Here is a 21,665-nt window from a genome sequence, read left to right as displayed (position 1 = left end):
TTTTGGTCAGGAATGAGCAAACGCGATACCCATTTTGAAAATAACTTACCCCTGCTCATATTTTCATGTAAATTTGTAACTTCAGTTATCTTTAAATTGTCAGCTATCTCACGCAATTTCATTTTACGGTCTTTCAAAACTTTTTGTGGGTTTCTTTTCTTTAAGTTTTCTGGAACAACTGCCAATTTTGGACGATCAGAGCGATTAACATCATCAGTGTTTATACAATAGTGTGGCGGCGTTACTACATGAATCATTATTCTGAGAAGTGAACTAAAACTGAACTGATCTTGACTATATAAAAAAAGTGGCGTCAACTTCGAATTACTTTTAATTTTACTTTTTACTCTTTTGTAACAATAGCTGCTTGCTTGTGAGGCTATAATGTTTCATTAAATAAATATTTTGTGTTTTTGGTAAGTGGAGTTTGTTCTTGCTACTGCGAGCTATTATTGCGACAATTCAAACTACGAGCTAAGAACGAGAATTAAACCACAAGTTGCATTTAATGTGAGAATGCGTATTAATAATAGTTTTTTTTCCTTAGTGAAAAGACACCATAATGCTTATTAAGCCACTTTTTGGCTTCAACAGTAATTTTCTTAGTAAATAAACAATTCGAAATTATTTTTTTATCCATTCTTTTTAAAATTACAAAACTAGAATCATTAAAACATTGTGATCTGTAAAGAGCTTCTGAGATTGTTATAAAATTTTGAGACGTAATTGAAGTTTGGTACTATTGGGTTGGCAACTAAATGATTGGGGATTTTGTTCACAGATGGATTTTACACTTTTTTTTCTTTCATTAACGTGTTCAAACTACCTAACTTATATTTTTTTCTTATTGTTTAGACTTCTACCTTTCATTTAGTAAAAAAAAAAAAATTATATCGATTAGTTCTTTAGTTTTGTTCTCATCCCAATTAATCCCATTTTATTCTATTTTTTCCCCAAAAGACAAGAGAGTTTCCCAATCAAGTTATGTGCCGTATATAGGAATGAAGCCTTGAAAGACAGGCAGTGTTAAAATTGATTTACCAGATTTCGTTCTGATGATTTTTAAATGAAAAGTGCTCGACGATTTGGCAGTCCAGTTGAAGCCGAACATTCTGTTTCAACTTACAAAACATTTGGATAATATTTATCAAACATTATCCAAAAGTTTTCAAAGGATAAAGTGTTTAATGCGTGGATGCTGTTGATCAGGTCTCTTAATAGACTTCAGAATAAATATTTTTTAACCGCTTTAAAAGTTACTTAACCATAAAGCCTTTTTCAAGACTTTTATTTGCCTCTTTTAAGGTAAAAATTATAATTTTTGCATTTAAAACTATAAATTTTGAGCTAATGATTATATTCTTATGGCTGTTTATCTGCAATATCTTATTTATTAGTTAAACAATTAAGGGTAAAAACCAAAGAAAAAGCGCGTGTGCAAAAAACGGCTGTCGGAAAAAACCAAATTATTGGAAAGACAAATCTTAATTTAATTCAATTTCTTTTTATTTATTCAAATATTGATTTAAAAATTTTCATTTCTTTTTCTTTTGATATTTAAATAATTCTTACCTTTTTGCTATTGCTATATTGCAACATAATCTTAATCAAATTTAAAAAAAAAAGTAAATTCAAGATTTTTTACGTGAAACGATTTGCACATTTTTCGATAAGAGCATTTTGAAGAATTGTAATTGAAAATAAAATGTTTAAAAAACAATCTTGAAATGATTTTCGAAATTAGATATTTTTTAAAAAAATTAGTAGATGAACTGTTCGATTCCATGTAAATACCGACAAATGCAAATTTCCATAGTAATTGGTGAAAATGGTTTGCAAAAGAAGAAAAAAAAATCTATTGTGACTGAAACAAATTAATTCTAAAACCAGAAAAGCTTGATACTGAGACTCTTACTTTTAGGTTCATTTAAATTCCATTTTCTTAAAAATCAGTTAGCTCTTTCTTTCATCAAACTTATACTATTTCCCAAATTATTCTTCAGAGAAAATATATTTCAAAAATTTCGTTCAATTATGTTATTCCTAAGGATTTGATATTCAAAAGATTTAATGCTATTCGAAGAACATGTAAAAAGAAAAGCAACTCTTTAGTAAAAAAAAAAGAACTATTAAAAATATTCGAAGTCTACAAGAATGACAAATGAGACCGTTGACTTTACTAGGAATTTTACAAGAATGATAACAAATTCAGGCTAAATCACATTCTTAAAACATGCGAATGAAATTGCTTCTTTCCTTTACTTTGCGCTCTTGCTTTCTTCTTTCATCTTATTCTTTGAATCTCTTCGAATCAGTCAACTAGAAGAATTTGTATTTTTCTAATTCCTTACACTATTTCAGTTTGAGACTTTCTCTGGTACATTCGGTTGAAGACCTGTTAACAGAAAGAGTAAAAATGCATGGTATTTCTCTTTCTACTTTTTTCAGTTCTAGGACTCTCTATTTTAAGAACGAAGAGATATTCATCTGTCAATACCAAAGAACATCTATAGGATTTCTTCTTGAATTCTTTTGTATCTTTTGCACCTATTATTTTTTCAAAAGGAAATTCCGTGCTTGTGCAGTCTTGTAATTCTGTGGTAAAATGAGTCATGAATAAAAAGTGGGATACACTTAAGTATATTAAACAGGATAAAACTATGAAATGTATGTCTATTCAATATTTCTTTTAAAGAATGATAATTAAAATATTTATTATTATAATACCTTAACAATTACAAGATATTTCAATCTGAATTACAATAAAATAGAAAATATCTTATTTCTAATAACTAGTTATTCATTAAATACGAATTAATGATGAAAACTAGAATGTAACATGTAAGAGGAAATATTTTCTTTTAGTGTTTGGAGTCTTTTTGAAACCATCAATTAAAAATTTCCATAAGTATCTTAACCGTATAAGCCTTGACCACCCGATATCGCCTCGTTCGACAAGGACCTGACTCAGGATCTTTGTGGCGGTTAACTGCGTTTAAGGGGTGAAAGCTATTTCCCGACAAGAACTAATTTAACCGCCGCAAAGGGCTTGAGTCAGTCCGGTGTCGAACGGGGCGATATCGGGCGGTCAGTGCTCACAGGGTTAAAGTAAATTTTAAAATATTATGTCAAACGGCTCTGTCATATAATTCTAATTATTGTTTGCTTCTAATACGTATCCTATTCTGTATATCCAATTGTGCAGCAGGATATTTGAATAGATGGATGGCATCTTAGATTCCATCCTTATTTCCTGAAACATGGCCAAAATCTAAGAAAGATTTACTTCTAATGAGCTTATCAATAATGCCGTACAGAGAACAATTTTTGAACTACAGAGCTTATCAATAATGCCGTACAGAGAACAATTTTTGAACTACAGAGCTTATCAATAATGGGACAACAACTTTTGTTTCACAAAATTGCAAAAATTCTATTCGCTTTACATGTATTTACTACATGCACACATTCTGAGCAAACTGGAGATGTATCCATTCAGACAGATTGTTATGAAAGCTCTTGAAGAAAATCTATTTCACGTTGGCAGGATAAATAAGAAACAGATGAACAATATTATTTGTTGTACAATTTTAGTAACATTAAAAGTTTCCCCTTGCTGTGGGAATCAACTGTATCCATAATGTTCACGAGCACTCAAATAAAAAATTATCATTAAAGTCGATTTGAAACAAAGAGTCATTCACTAATAGAAAAAAAATGGAATGTCGAATACAAAATAAAAATGATGGTGAAATAACATCCCACTAAAGTAAGAATATTACTAATTAGCAAACCTACTCTCTTTTATCTTAGCTACAACTAAACATATACACATTTGGGATTGTGATGGGTTTTAATGCATCACGCCACATGGATTAGCTTGATCGTTTTATTTCTTGATTAACAGAGAATGATTATGATGATTTTTACAAGTGAGAATTCAATGATGAAGAAGGAATTTATATTACATAAAGATGAACAGTTGATGTTGTTTAAAAGATCTTTTCCCAACTACGCGTGGTCCATTGGGAATTTGCAGATGAATTCTTCCATGCAAGAACTCCAATTTCGGCCTTTTTCAGAGGATCATATCTTTTCGAATTCCGGCCACACCTTTCTCGGCTGACGTCCAACCCTCCTCTCGTGAACTCTGAACTCTGCCTTCTGACTAATAGCTCTCACGGGAAGAAAGCAAAGTGCCCTCTGATGGAGTTAATTTATCACAAATATAAATAAAATGTGAGGTTTACAATTCCGTAACTAATTTTCATTCACTACATTTTGTCTTGCTCTCTTTTCTGCAATCCTTTCTCTCTCTCACTCTCTCTAATCTTTCTTTCTATTCAGTTGAATCTTCACTTCTCGAATTTTTACGAACTCGCAAATAAAACTTATTCATTAAAATCGAGTTGAAACAAATAACGGTCTTCTAACATGAATAAATTGCATTCCCAAATACAAAATAAAAATATTGAATAGAAAAAAAGGAAGAAAGAAATTTCTGTCGTGAAGTGAGAATATAATAAAGTCTGCTGGCATAAAAAAATAATAATAATAATAAAATGTGAAGTTTACATTCCCATAAAACATTATTATTCATGATTAGTTTTATTCGCACTATAAAAAAATTGTCAGACGTCAAAACAGATGCTGGGATTTCGATCTGATGGCATATATTGGCTCCAGCCAATCTTGAAGATCTGCTTGAGAACATTGAAGTTTTCATTAATAAAACTGATGTTGCTGTGGTGAAAGCTTATAAGCCAGTTAACAGCTACGCTGCCAGAGCAATTGCTTTTGTATTGTGGTCATGTTACTGGGCTGCGAACCATAAGGTCTTAGGTTCTATCCTCGCTCATCCCAATTCACCACACTACAATGATATCATCCTTTATATTTACAAAGTTGTAAAACAATAGATGATCTATTGTACCATCCCTATTTATTCTTTAGTTCTTCATGCTTTCGAGCAGATTTTTATTCCAATTTAAAAATTATTTGTAATTCTGTGAAGTGGATGTATTTCGAAGGTTCCAATTTAAATATTACAATTTTCAATATTTTGTGGATTTGGCATTTGTTTTGAATGTAGGGCAAATTAAAAATTTCCTAATATCTCATCATATTTCAAGCTTCAATTTCGTGTATAAAGGTGTGCCATACCTAAAATATGAATAGTTTATGTATAGGATAAAGAAAAAATCAAATTTGGAAGAAACTCTGCCGGTTGAGGAAGTCTAACAGGATTAAAATGGCTTCAGGAAATAAGTTCTGATATAAGTATATAGTTTTTTTTATTTAATGAAATTCATTTGCCGGATCATCTATCAATAAAGTTTTTAAAAAATTACAACTTCAACCAAATTTTCTTTTCCAACTTTTAGGAGAGTATTTCTGATAGAAATCGTTAACTCTAATCTCAAAGATTCTGTTCTTCTTTTCAAACAACTTCCCATCATTTTCTGTTTGTTCATGATTTATTCATTTCAGCAACAAAAATGTGTAAACTAACACCACTTTAGTTTTGGATTATTTTGTCTATTTTTTAACTGGTTATTTTTCAAGCAATCAGATTTTCTGCCTTTATTTTCGAAGAGTAGGGAAAAAAAACCTATTTAATCTTAGTGAATATTTTTCTTTATTTCGTTATTCTTATTCATCATTTTTATTTTCTTAATAAACAGATATCCATATAGCAATAATAACCAAAATTATTTTTCTAAACTGAGTTCCTTATGGAAAAAAAGGGAAAAGGCAAATTATTTATTTAGAGAAAAGAAAAATGAATTGGTAGTGAAATAACAGGATTCAATAATTGCCTGAAGGGAGACTTAAAATTTTCAATTCACTTTTCATCATTAAGTCTAAGATTATGTTTTGTCCTTTTTATTTTCTTTTTTTAATGCTTTCACTGTAATAGTTTTACAGTGCGATTATTTTTGCCTTTTTATTTCATTTCAATATTTGAAATACAAAATTCGGCAATAACGTATGCATTATCTGAGAAAAAGTGGCTTTTAATATATTCTGCAACGGTAAATGCGATTTTGAATTCTTTTTTGTGTGAAATAATCAGAAAAAATCCATTTTATAATAAACCTAAGGAGAAAATTGGAAGAATCGTTATTTATTTTTTAATTATAAATATATTAAAAATAAATATTTTATTAAGTAATTATGAAATTCTTTACAAATGTGTCCGAAAGTGATTTTAAGTATTACTTAAATTTGATTTCATAATTGTTTTTGATGGTATTTTTATGTAATCTCTTATTTATCAGTTATTTAATTCAAACTTTTTCTAATTATTCTTGCTTTTATCTCCTGTTGTGACTTTTTATAAAATAAAAAAATGATTTTTACGTAGTTTGGTATGAGATGGAATTTAGATTTGTTATATCTATATGCTGCTTTACAAATATTCAGTTTAGTATTTGTTTCATGTTTAGACTCTACAGTGGCTATAGAAATCAAGTCAATTCAGTATAATAATTTTAATAAATAATTATTACAATTGCATAGTGAAATTCTTCAGCAATTTCCCCGATATTAGATATTTTTTAAACCATAATAGTTGAATTTTAGTTATGAATATCTGATTTCAGATTTAATATTACAAGAAATTAAAAATATTTGTGGTGAAAAAAATTATGATTTTGTGAAATTGTAAAATGTGTATAATAAATTGACTATTCCGAAACGACATAAGATCCACAGAAAAACTGAATAACCATACCATCGAGGCAGCATCACTGAAAGGAACTGTGGTTCAGTCCTAAGGACCGACACCGACAACGTACAGCTCTTTCCGTGGGAAGTACGTTCCATCATCGATGGAAGGTAGGCAACTCCTACCTTTTACTTTATTCACTAGATGGGGAGAACCAACCACCATACCGGAAGCTTTTCATCTTTATTTTTGAGATGCTCGTCGGTGGGAGTGTACAATTTGTATGGATTTGTATGTATTTGTATTTTGTATAATATGTTCTTTGAATGAAGTGACAATTTAAATGTTATAGGAAAATATTTCCTTGTTTCACAATAAAGATTAAATGTTTAGCATATATATGACTAAATGTTATTCATCAATCTTTCAGAATTGTCATCCGAAGTAGTAACTAACAGACAGGAAATAGTACGTAGTTTGTTATTTCTTATCTCTGCTTGTTAATTATTCAAAATGTTAATATGAACATAATAATATGTTATTCTGAAGACCTCTCGAAAGACTGAGATATCAATATTAATACGAAATTCAATCGCCATGCCACTGAATGCGAAATCATGTCAATGACAAAGCTGATAATTCAAATAATAAAAAAGCTAGATGATTCAATTATTCTTCTCACCGTCTAAAGTATATATTTTTTTTATTCTATTAAAATCCTTTAAAAAATTTAATTTTTCAACTTATTTCAGATATTAGCGATTAATCTCGAGCTAATCGAATGGTATTTTATGCTCAAAATGGCTCCAGCACAATAATGCTTTAGAAGTATTTCAATTCTTTTTTTTTTTAATCATTCGTTATTTTGAAATTTTTCGTTTTATTATGAGAAATAGTCGTACATTTTAATATTCGATGATAACATTTAAGATTATTTTTCTAAAATTTTTAAAGTCTTTTAACGGAAAAATCACTCTTAATTAAAAAAGCTATAATAATCAATATTTGTTTTTTTCCTCTCTAACGAATAAAATATTTTATCCATTATTTTGATGCATTTTCGCTATCTAAATTATATTTTTTTAAAATTAAAAACTAAAATATTCATTCCTCAAAAAAAAGCAAAAAAAAAAAACATGTATTATTTATTTGTTTATCAGAATCTTTGTGTCTGAAACCACTTAAAATTTTATTAATAATGTATTGAATTAAATAATTTATTTTGGGGGTATTTTCTAATTCACGAACCGATTTGAAATAAATAACTGTATAAATGTCTTAATATATTGACGTTAGTCGTATCATGAGATTTTTTATGTAATTTAATTAAAAATGAAATCATAAAATATTTGATAATATATTTGTTTCTGGAAATGTCGGAAAGTTTTCGATAATTTATCGGTTTTTTCATATTTTGAAATTATTATCAATTTACGGATTTATTAATAAATAACGATAAACACTATTCATGAAAGCCTAGACAGCTAACGTGATTTTATAGAAATTTCATTAAGTTAATAATATTATAATAAATATATTAACTATGTCAAATTTAATATAAGAATATTAAAATATGTATATTACTTAATGGCATTATAAAATTAATGTTTATGCTGTAAATTCTAAACCTTTTATTTTAATAAATGTAAATTGTTTATGATTTTAGTAAATAATCGATACTCAATAATTTTATTTCATCCATTTAATTTTGGAATGCGTAAAATGTGTCAAATGAATAGTAAATTATTTTATAATTTCTTATGTAATAATTTTTTAATTTTCTTTTGATTGTCATGCACTGTAGTAAATATTAATTGTTTAATTAGTTTTCATTAATTCTCCTTGGGGAATATTTATTTATCTAGAGAAATATTAAAGTAAAAATAAAAACATATTTCTTTAAATTTTGAATTTTAAAAATGCTCCTAAATAATTTGTATTTTTTTAAAAAATATAGCAGATTAATAAGCGAAAACCATAATGAAAATCTACAAATATTCAAATTCAAGCACACATGCTAATCAAGCTATACTAACTTATCAGAACATTCAAATAATAAATTTTATCTTTATCAAAGAGCAAAATGAGAAATGATATTTCTTTTTACCCTTGAACCACAGTATCGAAAACGAAATTCGAAATATACCAAATGAATTTTGATACAACTAATTCCATACTTTCAAAGTAATCTGATTTTTTTTCACCGAATATAAGTTTCAGGCTAGCTCAAATATGATTATGCAAATGAATAGCAAATTTTACATACACAGAAAACAGCAAACTGAAATTGAAAGTCAATAAGATGCAACTAAGAATAGGATGATTTATAATGAAGTAAACATTATGTATGCTGTCAAAAACAATGTTTCATTCTTTAATTATGGGTTCTTGAAATCCTCTGATTGTTCTCTGCAGTTCAAGACATTTTTGTTTCCCCACAGATGTGCATAATATATTCTTTAATTATCTCTGTTCATTAATTTATAACGCACTTTATTTCAACGTGAAATTCTACGATTTTTATCTTAATTCATTCAAATTTTGTTAACTAATCATCGTAAAAAGTTTAGATATTCTGAGAGCTTTCAATCACTTTGGAAATAAATTTTGCAAATAATAGACTTGTCTAGTATAAATAATTTAAACACTTAATGGACACGCATGCATTTGCAATTATTTATAAATTTTATTAAATGATTTATTTATTTTTTGCAGTCTGTATTTTTCAATATTATCGATTTAATGGTAAATAAAATTAGTTATTAAATAGCAGTTGATTACATAATAAATATAAACATTATTATATCCATCCTCTAAGAAATTAACTATTTAGTAAGAATTTTCATAACCAATGTGTTATTGCAGGCATACATATAAGATTTTTATTTTACATGGTACAATAGAGAAATAGGATTCAAAAAATTAACTTCAAATTGAATAAGAAATAAATTGGTAAATGAAAGCTAGGACAGTTCATTTCACTCAAAATTGTGATTTTATTTGTTAAATAGTTCTTAAAATTTATGTATTTTCTCATTTAAAAAATAAAATTAGCATTTGAAAAAATTTTGAATTCTAAAGCATAATTATCTTTTATATAATTATTTAAAATTAAATTATCCTGAAATTTCACAAAATTTAAAAGTTAGAGTTATTTTTTTCACTTTCATAACCGAAATTTCATTATCATTGCAAAGAAACTGAAGACAATCGAATTTCTTGTACATAAAATGGGTTCTTCTATAAAAGTTCGCTGTTTTTCTCACCATTTACATTTATAATATTTAAAAAATTGGTTTAATTTGGACATAACCTAACGGCACATTACAACTTTTAAAATAAGGCAAGCTGAATTGGAAGCGAATAGCGAAACAAGAGTGTTACTTTGATATATACATATGTATAAAGTTTTCGTTGGTAAGAAAAATAGAGCTTTTGATTGCTTTAGAAACTTGGAAAACTCATTAAAATAACCTTGGTTTCTTTAAATTTTTAATAATACTTGCGTGTGAGAAAATAATGCTTGCGTGTGAAAAAAAAGTACACATCAGAAAGATGCTTTTATTGTTTTGTAAATGAGTATTATGCCAATTAATGCTCATTGTTCAATACCGTTGTTACAATTAAGCAAGCATATGAAAAATTATTCTATTCTGAATGAAGGTATTCTCTTGTACCTGGAATAATAATAATTATGGTTGTAGAGGCCAATAATGTCTCTACAAATGCTAATGAGAAATGAAATAATAGTTGCGGTGTAGCCAATGAAAATGATGCTAATAATTGCGGTGTAGCTGTAAAATGCGGTTTATTGGAATATAAGAAGGGGCATGGAGTTACCCCTCTACCAACTGTATAGCATCATGTTGAGTGCCAAAAAGGAGCAACCATAGAATGGAAGCCCGCCAACTTGTAGCATTGGTAGCAAAGTACTTAACAATGATGACGCTGATAAATGGCATTACCGACGATGATAGGAAACACATTCTTTGAAGAAAAAGAGTTATGCACAGAAAATTGAAATAATTTGGCTGAAAACATTGTGTGTATATTTTTATTTGCAAATATCCAAGAATTGAGATACATCTGAATATCTCAATACTAAGACAAGGTAAGTTTTATTTGAGTTACACTTAAAAGAGGGTTTTTGTGGAAGAATAATTTGAAATAAGGACGTTAATAATGCACTCCAGACCTCTGGAGTGCATTATTATGAGAAAATGCTCAGGTATGTCTCTATGATTCCAGAAGATGATTTTTTTTTTACTTATTACACTTGGATGGGGGAAGGAAAGAACAAACGGATGCGAATCCTGTTCAAAGATATTAAATACCCGTTTGAAATAACAAAAAGAATAATTTTTTTAAATGTTACATTTATTATAATGGCACTTGATGACTGAAATCAAAATCATATTACTTGAAAATATTTTGATTACTTTCTGGGATATCAGATGAGTTATAGTTTTGTAATTAAAAAAGAAGTAAACGTCTTGAAAAGTTTTTTTTATATCTATACTATTTTTAAAGGAATTTTTATTCTGATTTTTCTTTCAAAAATGCAGAACATGTAATACTTTTCCAAAGGTCACTAATTTCCCCAGTTTTTTTACTATATATGTGGTACATATAATGGCTAAATAGGAACATATTCCCTTCAGGATGATTTGGAATTTTCGATAATTGTCTGTTCATTTAATCGCTGTTGTGAAAGGACTCAAAATATATCTTTAAGAAACCATAAGGAATCTTCGCATTTGTGCACGATATATCTAATAAGTAAAATCTTAAGTATTAAAGTAAATAAAAATTCTTAGGAAAAAAATATTTTAAATACTTTATTACATCTCATGATTATTCATACAGACGTGCATGATAATACAGGCTCTAAAAATAGTGAAAAATTATTACTTTTAATTTGGACTATATTTGTGGATGCTTAGTACTTTCGAACAAAATTCTTAAGAACAAAATGAGAAAAGAGTCTTAGAACTCAAATTAAGTAGATCAGGATGATACATTTGAGAAAAAAAATGTTCGCCACTGTGAAGCAAATAGTAGACATTCTACTTGAATGTGCAAGACAGACATAGAGCAATTACAATTTGAATATACGTGTGCACATTCACTTGGGAGTAATTGTTGGTGGGTGATTCGAGTATATAACGAATTATCAAACATGTTATGATTGTATCTAATTTTCCGCTTGGTTGTGTGGGCCAGGAATCTATTTTGAGCCTAATTGTATGAAGTGTATTTTGCATTTGTGCATTCCAATAATTTTGCCACCGAAAATATAATATTTCAGATATATGCTTCTTATAATCCTAAACATACTGGGCATGATTATCATAAACACTTTTTTCGCGATCTAAGTGATTAATAAAACATATTTATGCAGCTTCTAATGAGAAGGTAAATTGAACGAAGAATATGTTATAAAAAGATTTCGTTGTGCTTCGCGCTGTGACGGTAAATATATATTATTTTTTCTAAACTGACAGTGAAGAAGCCAGAATTCTTAAGAAAAAAGAACAACGGAAGAAGCTCCCCCAATCTCGCATGTTCTCCTGTAAAATCCTATTTTCCTTCTTCGCTTCCAATTGCAGACACTAGATGGGCCGCGAACGTCTTGATGTGCACTGGTGAACAACTGCTGCGAAATATGGACAAGTGGGAGGAAACTTTCACTTTTACTGCATCACTCTTGGTAATATGTACTCTACATGTCTTTTTGACCACCGATTAAAAACACGGAACTACGGTTATATTCACAAAATTACCAATTTCTTTGAGTTAAGACATTAATATATAGATGAAATTTATATGTATGTGAAAATACAGGCCAACAGACAATCAATCTTTAGACAAATTTCATAGGCATCTTTACTTTAAATAATAAATTTGTTTATCAAAATTTTATTTACGCAATTTTTTGTGTTTTATAGTTATAGATTCGCGTATACCTATAAAAGTCAGACAGAGAGACTTCCTGTGAATGCATTTCGTTCAATGTTTTCAGAAATATACGAATTCGGTTACATCATATTCCCTCTGAACTATAACTCAAAGCATTTTTGAGCTATCATAACATAATGCCATCCTGTGCCCCCGGTGCCTATAACACTAAATTATCTAACCAGTTGGATGAGCACAAGATGGAAGGGGAAAAAAAAAAGAAAGAAAATTGTTGGTAGAAAGAGACGACAGACCATCCAGGGTTCTCCAGAGAGAATCCCATCGGTGTCATATCCAACAAGACTGTATTGAGTGTTTGGTGAAGTAATAAGTGGGTGGAGGGTACAAGAATACTTAAAAAAATGGTTACTTTGAGTTGAACTTACAGGGAAACGAGATTACTAACTGAAAAAATTGACAAATTATATTGAGAACATCTATATGACATGTATATGCATATAAATAATCACTGAAGAGTCAGAAATCTGTAGCGTCCGTCTTGAGTCCTGTGGTTTTGATTTCTTTCGTGAGAACTGCACTTTTGAGGGACTTTTGAAGTTATAATTTCGGCTGATTTTGACAAGTGGCATTTTGGTCTCAGCTATTGTGTAGTCTTGAAGAGGTCTTGGTATTTATGAATATGGTTTACTATGGAGTGGATCTTGCCACGTGAAAGGGTATTCGATGCAACTCTCCTGTACCATTCTTCCTAGAGACTTGTTCCTGGCTTCCTCATGTGCCATGAGAGAGTCAGTAGGCACTCAGTGGCATAGTGAATTGGGGATCCTATCTCCCCACAGCTACAGTAAGGACAGTTGGCCAGATGAAATCTGTGTAGGTATGTCAGGAATGGGCTATCGTGCTTACAGACAGATGTTCAAACAATTTGTTTTTTGAACTCAGGAAAGTCTGAAGCATGGAGAATCATTGGAATCATTGATTGATTGATTGATTTAGTGGTGTTTTATGGCACAAAAACCATTTTTGATTATGCTGCGCCAAATGTATGGTATTGATTAAAACATTGTTTATAAACTGAAATATAATCATAAGCTAATCATAATAATAATATATAATCATAAACTACTTAGCATTTTTCATAATTTGTCAAAGTTTATGTAAAAAAACAACAACTTATAATTGAACCATTTGTAATTAGATCAAATGGTAAAAACCGATCATTTTTAATAAAGTGAAAAGATTTGGATGATTAATTTTGTGAAGAATGTCTTTCAAAAAGATAGAGGAAGACTGAAAGCAACGGGTGAAATGTGAAATGAATTGGAATCAAGGCGATTAAATAAATTCAGTGACGATTAAATACTTCCATCAAATTTTCATGCGAGAAATTAAAAATGAACATTACATCAAACCATTTGAAGAATAAATTTATGAAATATAAATAAATTGAATTTTCAGGGATCAGTTCTCTCAATTATCTTTATTTATTTTAATTTAAGATTCGTCTTTATTCATCAAAAGTACCAGGAAAGTACTTAAAAGTTTGCAAAGCAATGCAAAAATAGATAGAGTCTTTCCTATTTTTATTTAATAAAAACCCTCCCACACATGTAGAACATAAGAATAATGTCACCTTTACTATAGCCAAAACAAATGCGCTCACAGTTAAAAGTTTGAATATTGAAGCTATATGTATCGAATAGAAAACCAAGCTGGCAGCATTATTTTTTTCTTATTTGCCAACACGTACAGACAAAGCACTGTAGTTGGTAAGCCGTATTATATCTTTGAATTGCTGGTATGGCAAGAGCAAATAAGTTCAACATGAAATGTCTTATCAGGGTTTAGTTTTGTGACAGGTGATACACAAAGTGAGATGTTGATCTTTATCAGGTACGTTTACTGCGGCAGGCCTCAAATTGTTAATGAATAATTCAGATGGCGTGGTCATTTTTAAATAATTCTAAGCAATGAGAAATAAATCTTTTGAATTTAACATTAAAGAAAATATCGAATTACTAATAAGATATTATTGAATAGTTTTCTTTTAACTAATAATTTTTATCTTCGTTTATTTCCAAGAAATTTTTTGAAAGAAAATCAATAGAGCACATTTTCTTATATTAATTTCACTCGAGTCAACACAAACATAAAGCATTTAATATTTAGTGATTGAATTTTTCGTTGTATCTTAAGCTTACTAATCTAAATTTTTTAATGTTATTTTTGAAAATAATCAGGTGAAATAAGGGAATATGGATGTGCGGTTGGGAACTGTTCAGGCCAATTTGGCCTTAATTTGCCTCTATATTGCAATTGATTTCTTAAATTCCAGCATTTTTAAAAGATATGTAACTTCTTCAAAGAGATGATTTTGAACAATAACTTTTGCAAGAGAAATTTTGGAATAAAAAATTGTGAAGAAAGATGAGCAGTTTGAAGAAATTGCGAGATAAAATACCTCGTACCTTGTCGGAAACATTATGAGCCAATTAAACCAAAACTTTTAGATTCACCTCATATAAAATCTATCAACTTATGAAAGGTAGAGAGACGTTAGAGATCATTCTTTTTTTTTTAAAAGCTTTGTCTGTTTTGATGTATTATTCCGTATACAGGGTGTCTCAAAAACCTTGACTGCAGCTTTTATTCCTTAAAGATTGATCGTAGACATATACTGCAAATTACAAAGTTGAGTAAAAAAGGTGAGAAATGTTATGAAATCGATTAAAATTTTCAGATGATTATACTTTAAAAAATACAAAATTTAAATTTTTATACGGACCCCGTACAAAAAAATTGCCAGTGGGTAAAATGTGCCCCATAGTCTGATAATGTCACGTACAAAATTTCAGAATTTTATCATGAAGAAAATTCTCAAATATAGGAGAAGGATCAATCACAAATTAAAATGCTAATGTTTACAGCTTCAATGCAGATGGCGCGACGCAGGAATGCATCATAAGAAAATTAAATATGCTTCATATCTTTAGTTTGAAATACAAATTTTAAAATATTTACTTCCTGAAAAATACCTTAAAATTTTATATCATGCATTAAAGAATATAACTTAAAAATAGCACAGTCAGTAAACATGTAAAAAATCTTATGCAATCTTTCATTAAAGTAATCTTTTATTAAAGTAATCTTTCCTTATGTAATCTTTCCTTTATGTAATCTTTTCTTTATGTAATCTTTCCTTTAAGTTATTATTTCTACACATTTTTAATACTTTTAAACCAATAAATTGTAAAATTATTATGTATTTATACAATCATTAATTTATTTGTTAGTTTGTGTACGACCCCAAAAACACGAACATCTGGCATGATTTTTTCTCTTTGCGAATTCATATCCAAGCTTCGAAAAGTGGTTTAATTCAGTATTTATGCAGTTTCATATCTTTGAGACTTTTTGAGATAAAATATTGAAATTTCGTACATGACCATATTAGAGGATGTGGCACATTTTACTCACTGGGAATTTCTTTTGTACGGGGTCCGTATAAAAAGTCAAATTTTGCAATTTTTAAAGTTCAATTCCCTGAAAAGTTTAATTGATTCCATAGTAAATTGCACATTTTCTTACGCAACTTTGTAATTAAACAGTATATGTCTACGATCAATATTTCAGGAATAAAAGTCGTGGTCAAGGTTTTTGAGACACCCTGTATAGGTTTTATTTGTTTTAAGAACAAAAACTTGAGAAGATGAACATTCCTTTATCTTTATTAATTCTGTTTTTTACCTCCATTTCTTCAAATCAGCTGGATTTTTTTTTTTTTCATTTTCTTTTGCTTCGATTTTTCTTATACGATTTTTTTTTTCATTTTTACTTTTTTTACCGAATAATAATACCTTTATTGTAATTCATTGAATTTTTATTTCCAGTTTTGTTTCTTCTTTTTTCTTAATTTTGTTTCAATAAAAAAAAAAAAAAAAAAAAAAAAAAAAAAAAAAAAAAAAAAACAAGAAAATAACGGGGATTGTAAAAAAATCAAATTCCTCTTAAATTCTCCGAAAAAAAGACGGAAAAGATAAATATTTTAGGAGAAAGTAAGAAAAACAAATTAAATTAATATTAGCTGAATGTAACAATTGTCCTAAGGAAAAATTAAAATTATCAGCAGATTTCCTTTCATTAAGTGAAGATTTTTTTTTATATATTTTATTTTCTTTTTGCACCTTTTTTGCTATTTCCGCTTCCTGAATTTCTACTCAACACCTGAATTACAAAATTCTACATCCGATTATTTTGCCTCTCAATTTAGAGAATAATACTTTTATTCTTTGTAACAAATAATGTCTTATCTATACTTCCTCTTAATTGGAACTATTCAGAAAGTAATTAAATATATAGTGTTAGACACGAATGTGTACCAATATTCTTTCTTTTCTGAATTATAAGAATGTAAGAATTAAATTGTTAGATATCAATAAAAAAAAGTATTACCTTATTTCAAGAATTAGATGAAAATACTAATAAATTTGAGCTTACTATTAAGTATTAATTTACCAATAGTACTAAGGTCGCGCTTTAAGAATTTGTAAATTAATGAAAGAATATCAAATTACGACTAATTTATTTTCTTTATTTAAATATATATTTCCTTACATAAATATGTTAAAGGCTCAGTTGCAGCAATTGATGTTTTTTTTTAAACTTTTAGATTATTAACATAATTCTTTTTTTTCAGTCGCATTGTCTTTTTAGTAACGGTGAGAACAGCGGTAAAATAGTAATTTTATAAGAAATATTTCTCGAATATTACCACTTTGCCAAAAATATTATTTAGGCTAACTAATTTTCTTTAATTAATAGTAACTAAAATTTTGCTATAATGCATATTCAATATATACGATATATAGTTTGCAACTTTGTTACATTTTATCATATTTTTTTATTATGTATATCATCAATATATTAAAGTAATAGCCATGATATTTTTATATTAAAATATATTATTTTTCAATATCATCTACGCTGCATTTTGTAATTTGAAGATGCTTAAAGTTGAGTGTTCTATATGTGTTTCAAACTCTCTTCTATTTTTTCGACCAAAGTTAAAAAAATAACCTAATTAAATTCTATAAGTTTGCAATGAAGAACTACTTTTAAAAATTACTTCGGTTTCGATAACTGATTTTTATTATAATTTTCCAATGCGTGCAACTTTAATGAAATAATGACTTCAATAACGAAATATGCAAAAGAGAAAAAAATGGAAGAGAAATGATGAAATCAAAACCAAAGAGGAAATATACAATATATTCAATGTCTAGTGTCTAATTTTAATTTGGTTTCTGTGGTTTTACTATTTATTTAAAAGAGAGGTTACAAGTTAAGGTAAAAAAAAAAATCATGATAAAATAATATTATATCTATTACAGAATTCACAAACAATAAATTATAAATTAAAATCATTTTTATAGTTTTACGTATATAATGTTTTAGTTTTTATATAGAAAATACTTTAGATAATAGAATGTAATCATTATTTTTTCAGCACCTTAGCAGCATCCATAAAGCATGAGAATTTCTAATTATTTTTAAGATAAACAGCATTTCTCCACTAACTGATGTAATTTTAAAAATTCGATTTTAGAATTTCCTTAATTAACTAAAATTATAAAAATTTAAATTGTTTTTGGTTAAAACGATTTATAAATTTGAAAGTCTACAGTTTCTTAAATTAATTTCGAATTATCAATTTATTTGTTTGGTTCTTTCCTTCAAACATGCATTACCATTGGGGAAATGTGCTCTATTGTCAAAAAAAAAAAGTTTGAATCATACCATTTTTGTTAAATTTAAAACAAAAAAGTGAAATGTTGTTTCCTGTCCATGTTATATAGAAATAATTCAAAAATTATAAGTTTAAATTGCATAAAAATGAATAAACCAATGAAATTGCATAAAAAAATGAACAAATGAAATTGCATAAAAAACAACTAAGAAATGAACAAATTAAAAGAAGAGATGAATTCTGTTTAATAATCGGCATCTTAAATTGCATTTTTTACGTAGAAAATATTTCTCTGAATTATTTAAGATAGTTTCCCAAACAAATTTGATTTTGATCTTAAAGTTTGTAGGCTGTTTCATTCTAATTTAAACGTGAATCCAAAAGTATCAGAATAGTATCTAAAAAACTAATAAATGTCTAATATAATGACAGCCAAAATTTTCCTGAGAACAACTTTTCTGAATCAAAGTGCAATGTTGAAAGTAAAATTATTTTAGACTTTGCTTTTCAGCTTCAAAAAAAGATCTAAAGTTATTCTACAATCATTTTTTGCAGTAATATTTTTATGAAAGAAAATCTAAAACTATTAAGGGAATTTTGATGAAACTAATTCCAAACGTCCAAAGTAGCCGTATATTCTTTCCAAAATTGATTCCTTCAAAGTTCAGAGGGTATTTAAGCATATGAAGGCTGCGGCAGATTTTTCCTGGGCAAATAAATGCAGAGAGAAAATTGAAAATCTCCAAAATTGAGAGTTAGATTAAAGCAAAATGTAATGAAGTAGTAATCGCGTGTGAATTCTATAACAACCTTTGGTGCTTTCGTTTTGTATGTTTGATCTCCTCAGACTTCGAAAAATTATTCTTTCCTGGAAAGAGAACGATGATTTTGTAACATTTTTCTTATGTTCCTTTTATTACCTACTGTGGTTTCGGAGTGGAATACAAACAAGTTTACATTCTAATTATTCTTGCTGCATTTAGAATTCATTTAGGGAAATATTCTGTAGTCCAATTATTAAACAGCATTATGTACAGCATTATTAAAAAAAATTCATTTGCAATTAGAATATGTGATGTCAAGAATAATTTTATATCCAAATTTTGTAATGTTGCCTAATTTTGCAAAACTTAAAAATTTAACTCATTTGAAATTATTTAATTTATAAAATTTAAATTTGATGCTTACCGTTCCTTCTGTATCGTTTTTGCATTAAAGCTTTTACAGGAAGCTCTTTCTGCATTCATTTAGAATAGGAATTGCATTAGTCTCATTATCGTTATTCATCCTCATATTTTTTTGACACTTTGCCCGGCGTTCAATAGCTCTAAAACCAATTATTATTTTTTAATCCTACTCGAAGTTTGCTCTTTAAATGAGAAACAATTTTGGAAGGATTATTGAAAAAGGAATAAGTAGTTCCTCCTTCCAAATTTAGTTTTCTATATAATTTTTACATATTTATTGCACTATCTAAAAGAGACTTAACTAAAATTTAAACTTAAAATTTAAAGAAAAATTAATTTTTATGGTAGATACGTGACCGGAAAAGAAATATATTCGCACTAAAAATAATATTCACAATTTTCTCTTCATCTCAAGAATCTTGGAGCATTTCTATAACTAATGTTATATTAGTTATTATTATATTGTTATAATATTAATTATTGTTATATTAACTATTACTGCATTTAATACTGCTTTAAACTATTGTTATATTAACTATTACTATATCAAATATTAACGTTTACGTAGTTTGCATTGTTCTATACACTAAAAGGCAGGAAGGGAGTTTAAGAAAACATATATTGATAAGTTTCTTTCATCTCCTCCATTTAAACATTTTTTCCGAGGTATTGTTTATAAAAACAATTTTTAAAATGCAGAATTTCTTTTTTTTTAATTCTAGATGTGTCCGGCATATTTCATTTGGCATTGGATTATAGTAAGTTTTGATCCAGACGTAAAAGTAATTTTCTTCTATAACTTCTTAAATGGTCATAGATTCAATATCATAACTTATCAGAGAAACCTGACAATCTATTTAAGCATCAGCATGAAATATTTTTGTGATATATTTTGTCACCACAAATAGAATACAAAAAATAAGAGCTCATTTGAATAAATAAACTATACTACTTCAAGAAAATATTTAAAATGATCAATTTAGAAAAAATTACAATTCAATCGCTTTTTCCTGATGGTTTTTTATTTATCATATGTTCTTTGCTTTGCCTTATAAAATACTTTAAATAAATAAAAACGTAAAATCAAAGAACAATAGTTTTCGAACAATTATTCATTAATGCGAAATAGAAAGTAATACAATTTATACAATTGAGAAAAATCAAAATTGGAAAAATAAATCTTATTAAGAAAAATTCAAATCCATTCACTTAATAATAAATTACAAATGTATTTCTCCAAATTATTATCGTATCTAGAATATAAAAATATTATTAATATTTTGTTACTTTTACAAACCTAATATATACTTATAATAAAGCTAAATGTGTGTGTGTTGGCGCTCTACAGGCCCGACCATTCCACTTACAGCTACCAGATTTGGCATACGTATACCTTGGAGCCCGGTAATTTCACCTCGGAGCGAGTTCTTAAATTTTTAATTAAAATTTTAATTAATTAAAAATTAAGTGAAATAATATTTTTTTATAGAAAAAAGCGAAAAATATTTTTTATAGCAAAAATGTTTTCTGTGACGTTTTAAAATTAAATTCAGTCTTATTTAAGGCATACATAGTTAATATATACAGAATGTCAGCTCTAATTAGGGTACAACAGTAAATTTCTAGAACTTTATTGATTAGCGCATATATCTGATAAGAAAATGGTCTAAAAATAATCTATATATAATCTATCTATAAATAATCATATTTTATGTAATTTAAGTTAGCAACTGCTCCGATGAATTAAGAATTTTAAATTTTTACATGGATCCTCTTCCCAGTGAATCATATTTAACTAAATATTCTTGAGGTATTAATATTTTAAATAAAAAATATTGCACTCCAATCAGAAAAACCAGTCTCTAACACTGTCTGATTTATGATTATTTGAAAATCAAAATTCAATAAAAATTGGCTATTTTAGACCACTTTATTGACCTTCTCAAAGATAACAAAATAATCAGCACTCAGGATTTCTCAAGACTGATTGGTCTCAAGACTGATATTCAATTCAAATCTTCATAAATCGATCATGTTTCATAGCAAAAGGTAGTAAAATTCATTTTCTTATTTATAAGTAACAGTGTCAAGAATATTTCGCAGAATGTGATTCCTTAGGATCAAAGAACTGTATAAAATTTAG

Source organism: Argiope bruennichi, chromosome 3 (assembly GCF_947563725.1).
Source record: "Argiope bruennichi chromosome 3, qqArgBrue1.1, whole genome shotgun sequence".
NCBI lineage: Eukaryota > Metazoa > Arthropoda > Arachnida > Araneae > Araneidae > Argiope > Argiope bruennichi.
This window is presented reverse-complemented; position numbering follows the sequence as displayed.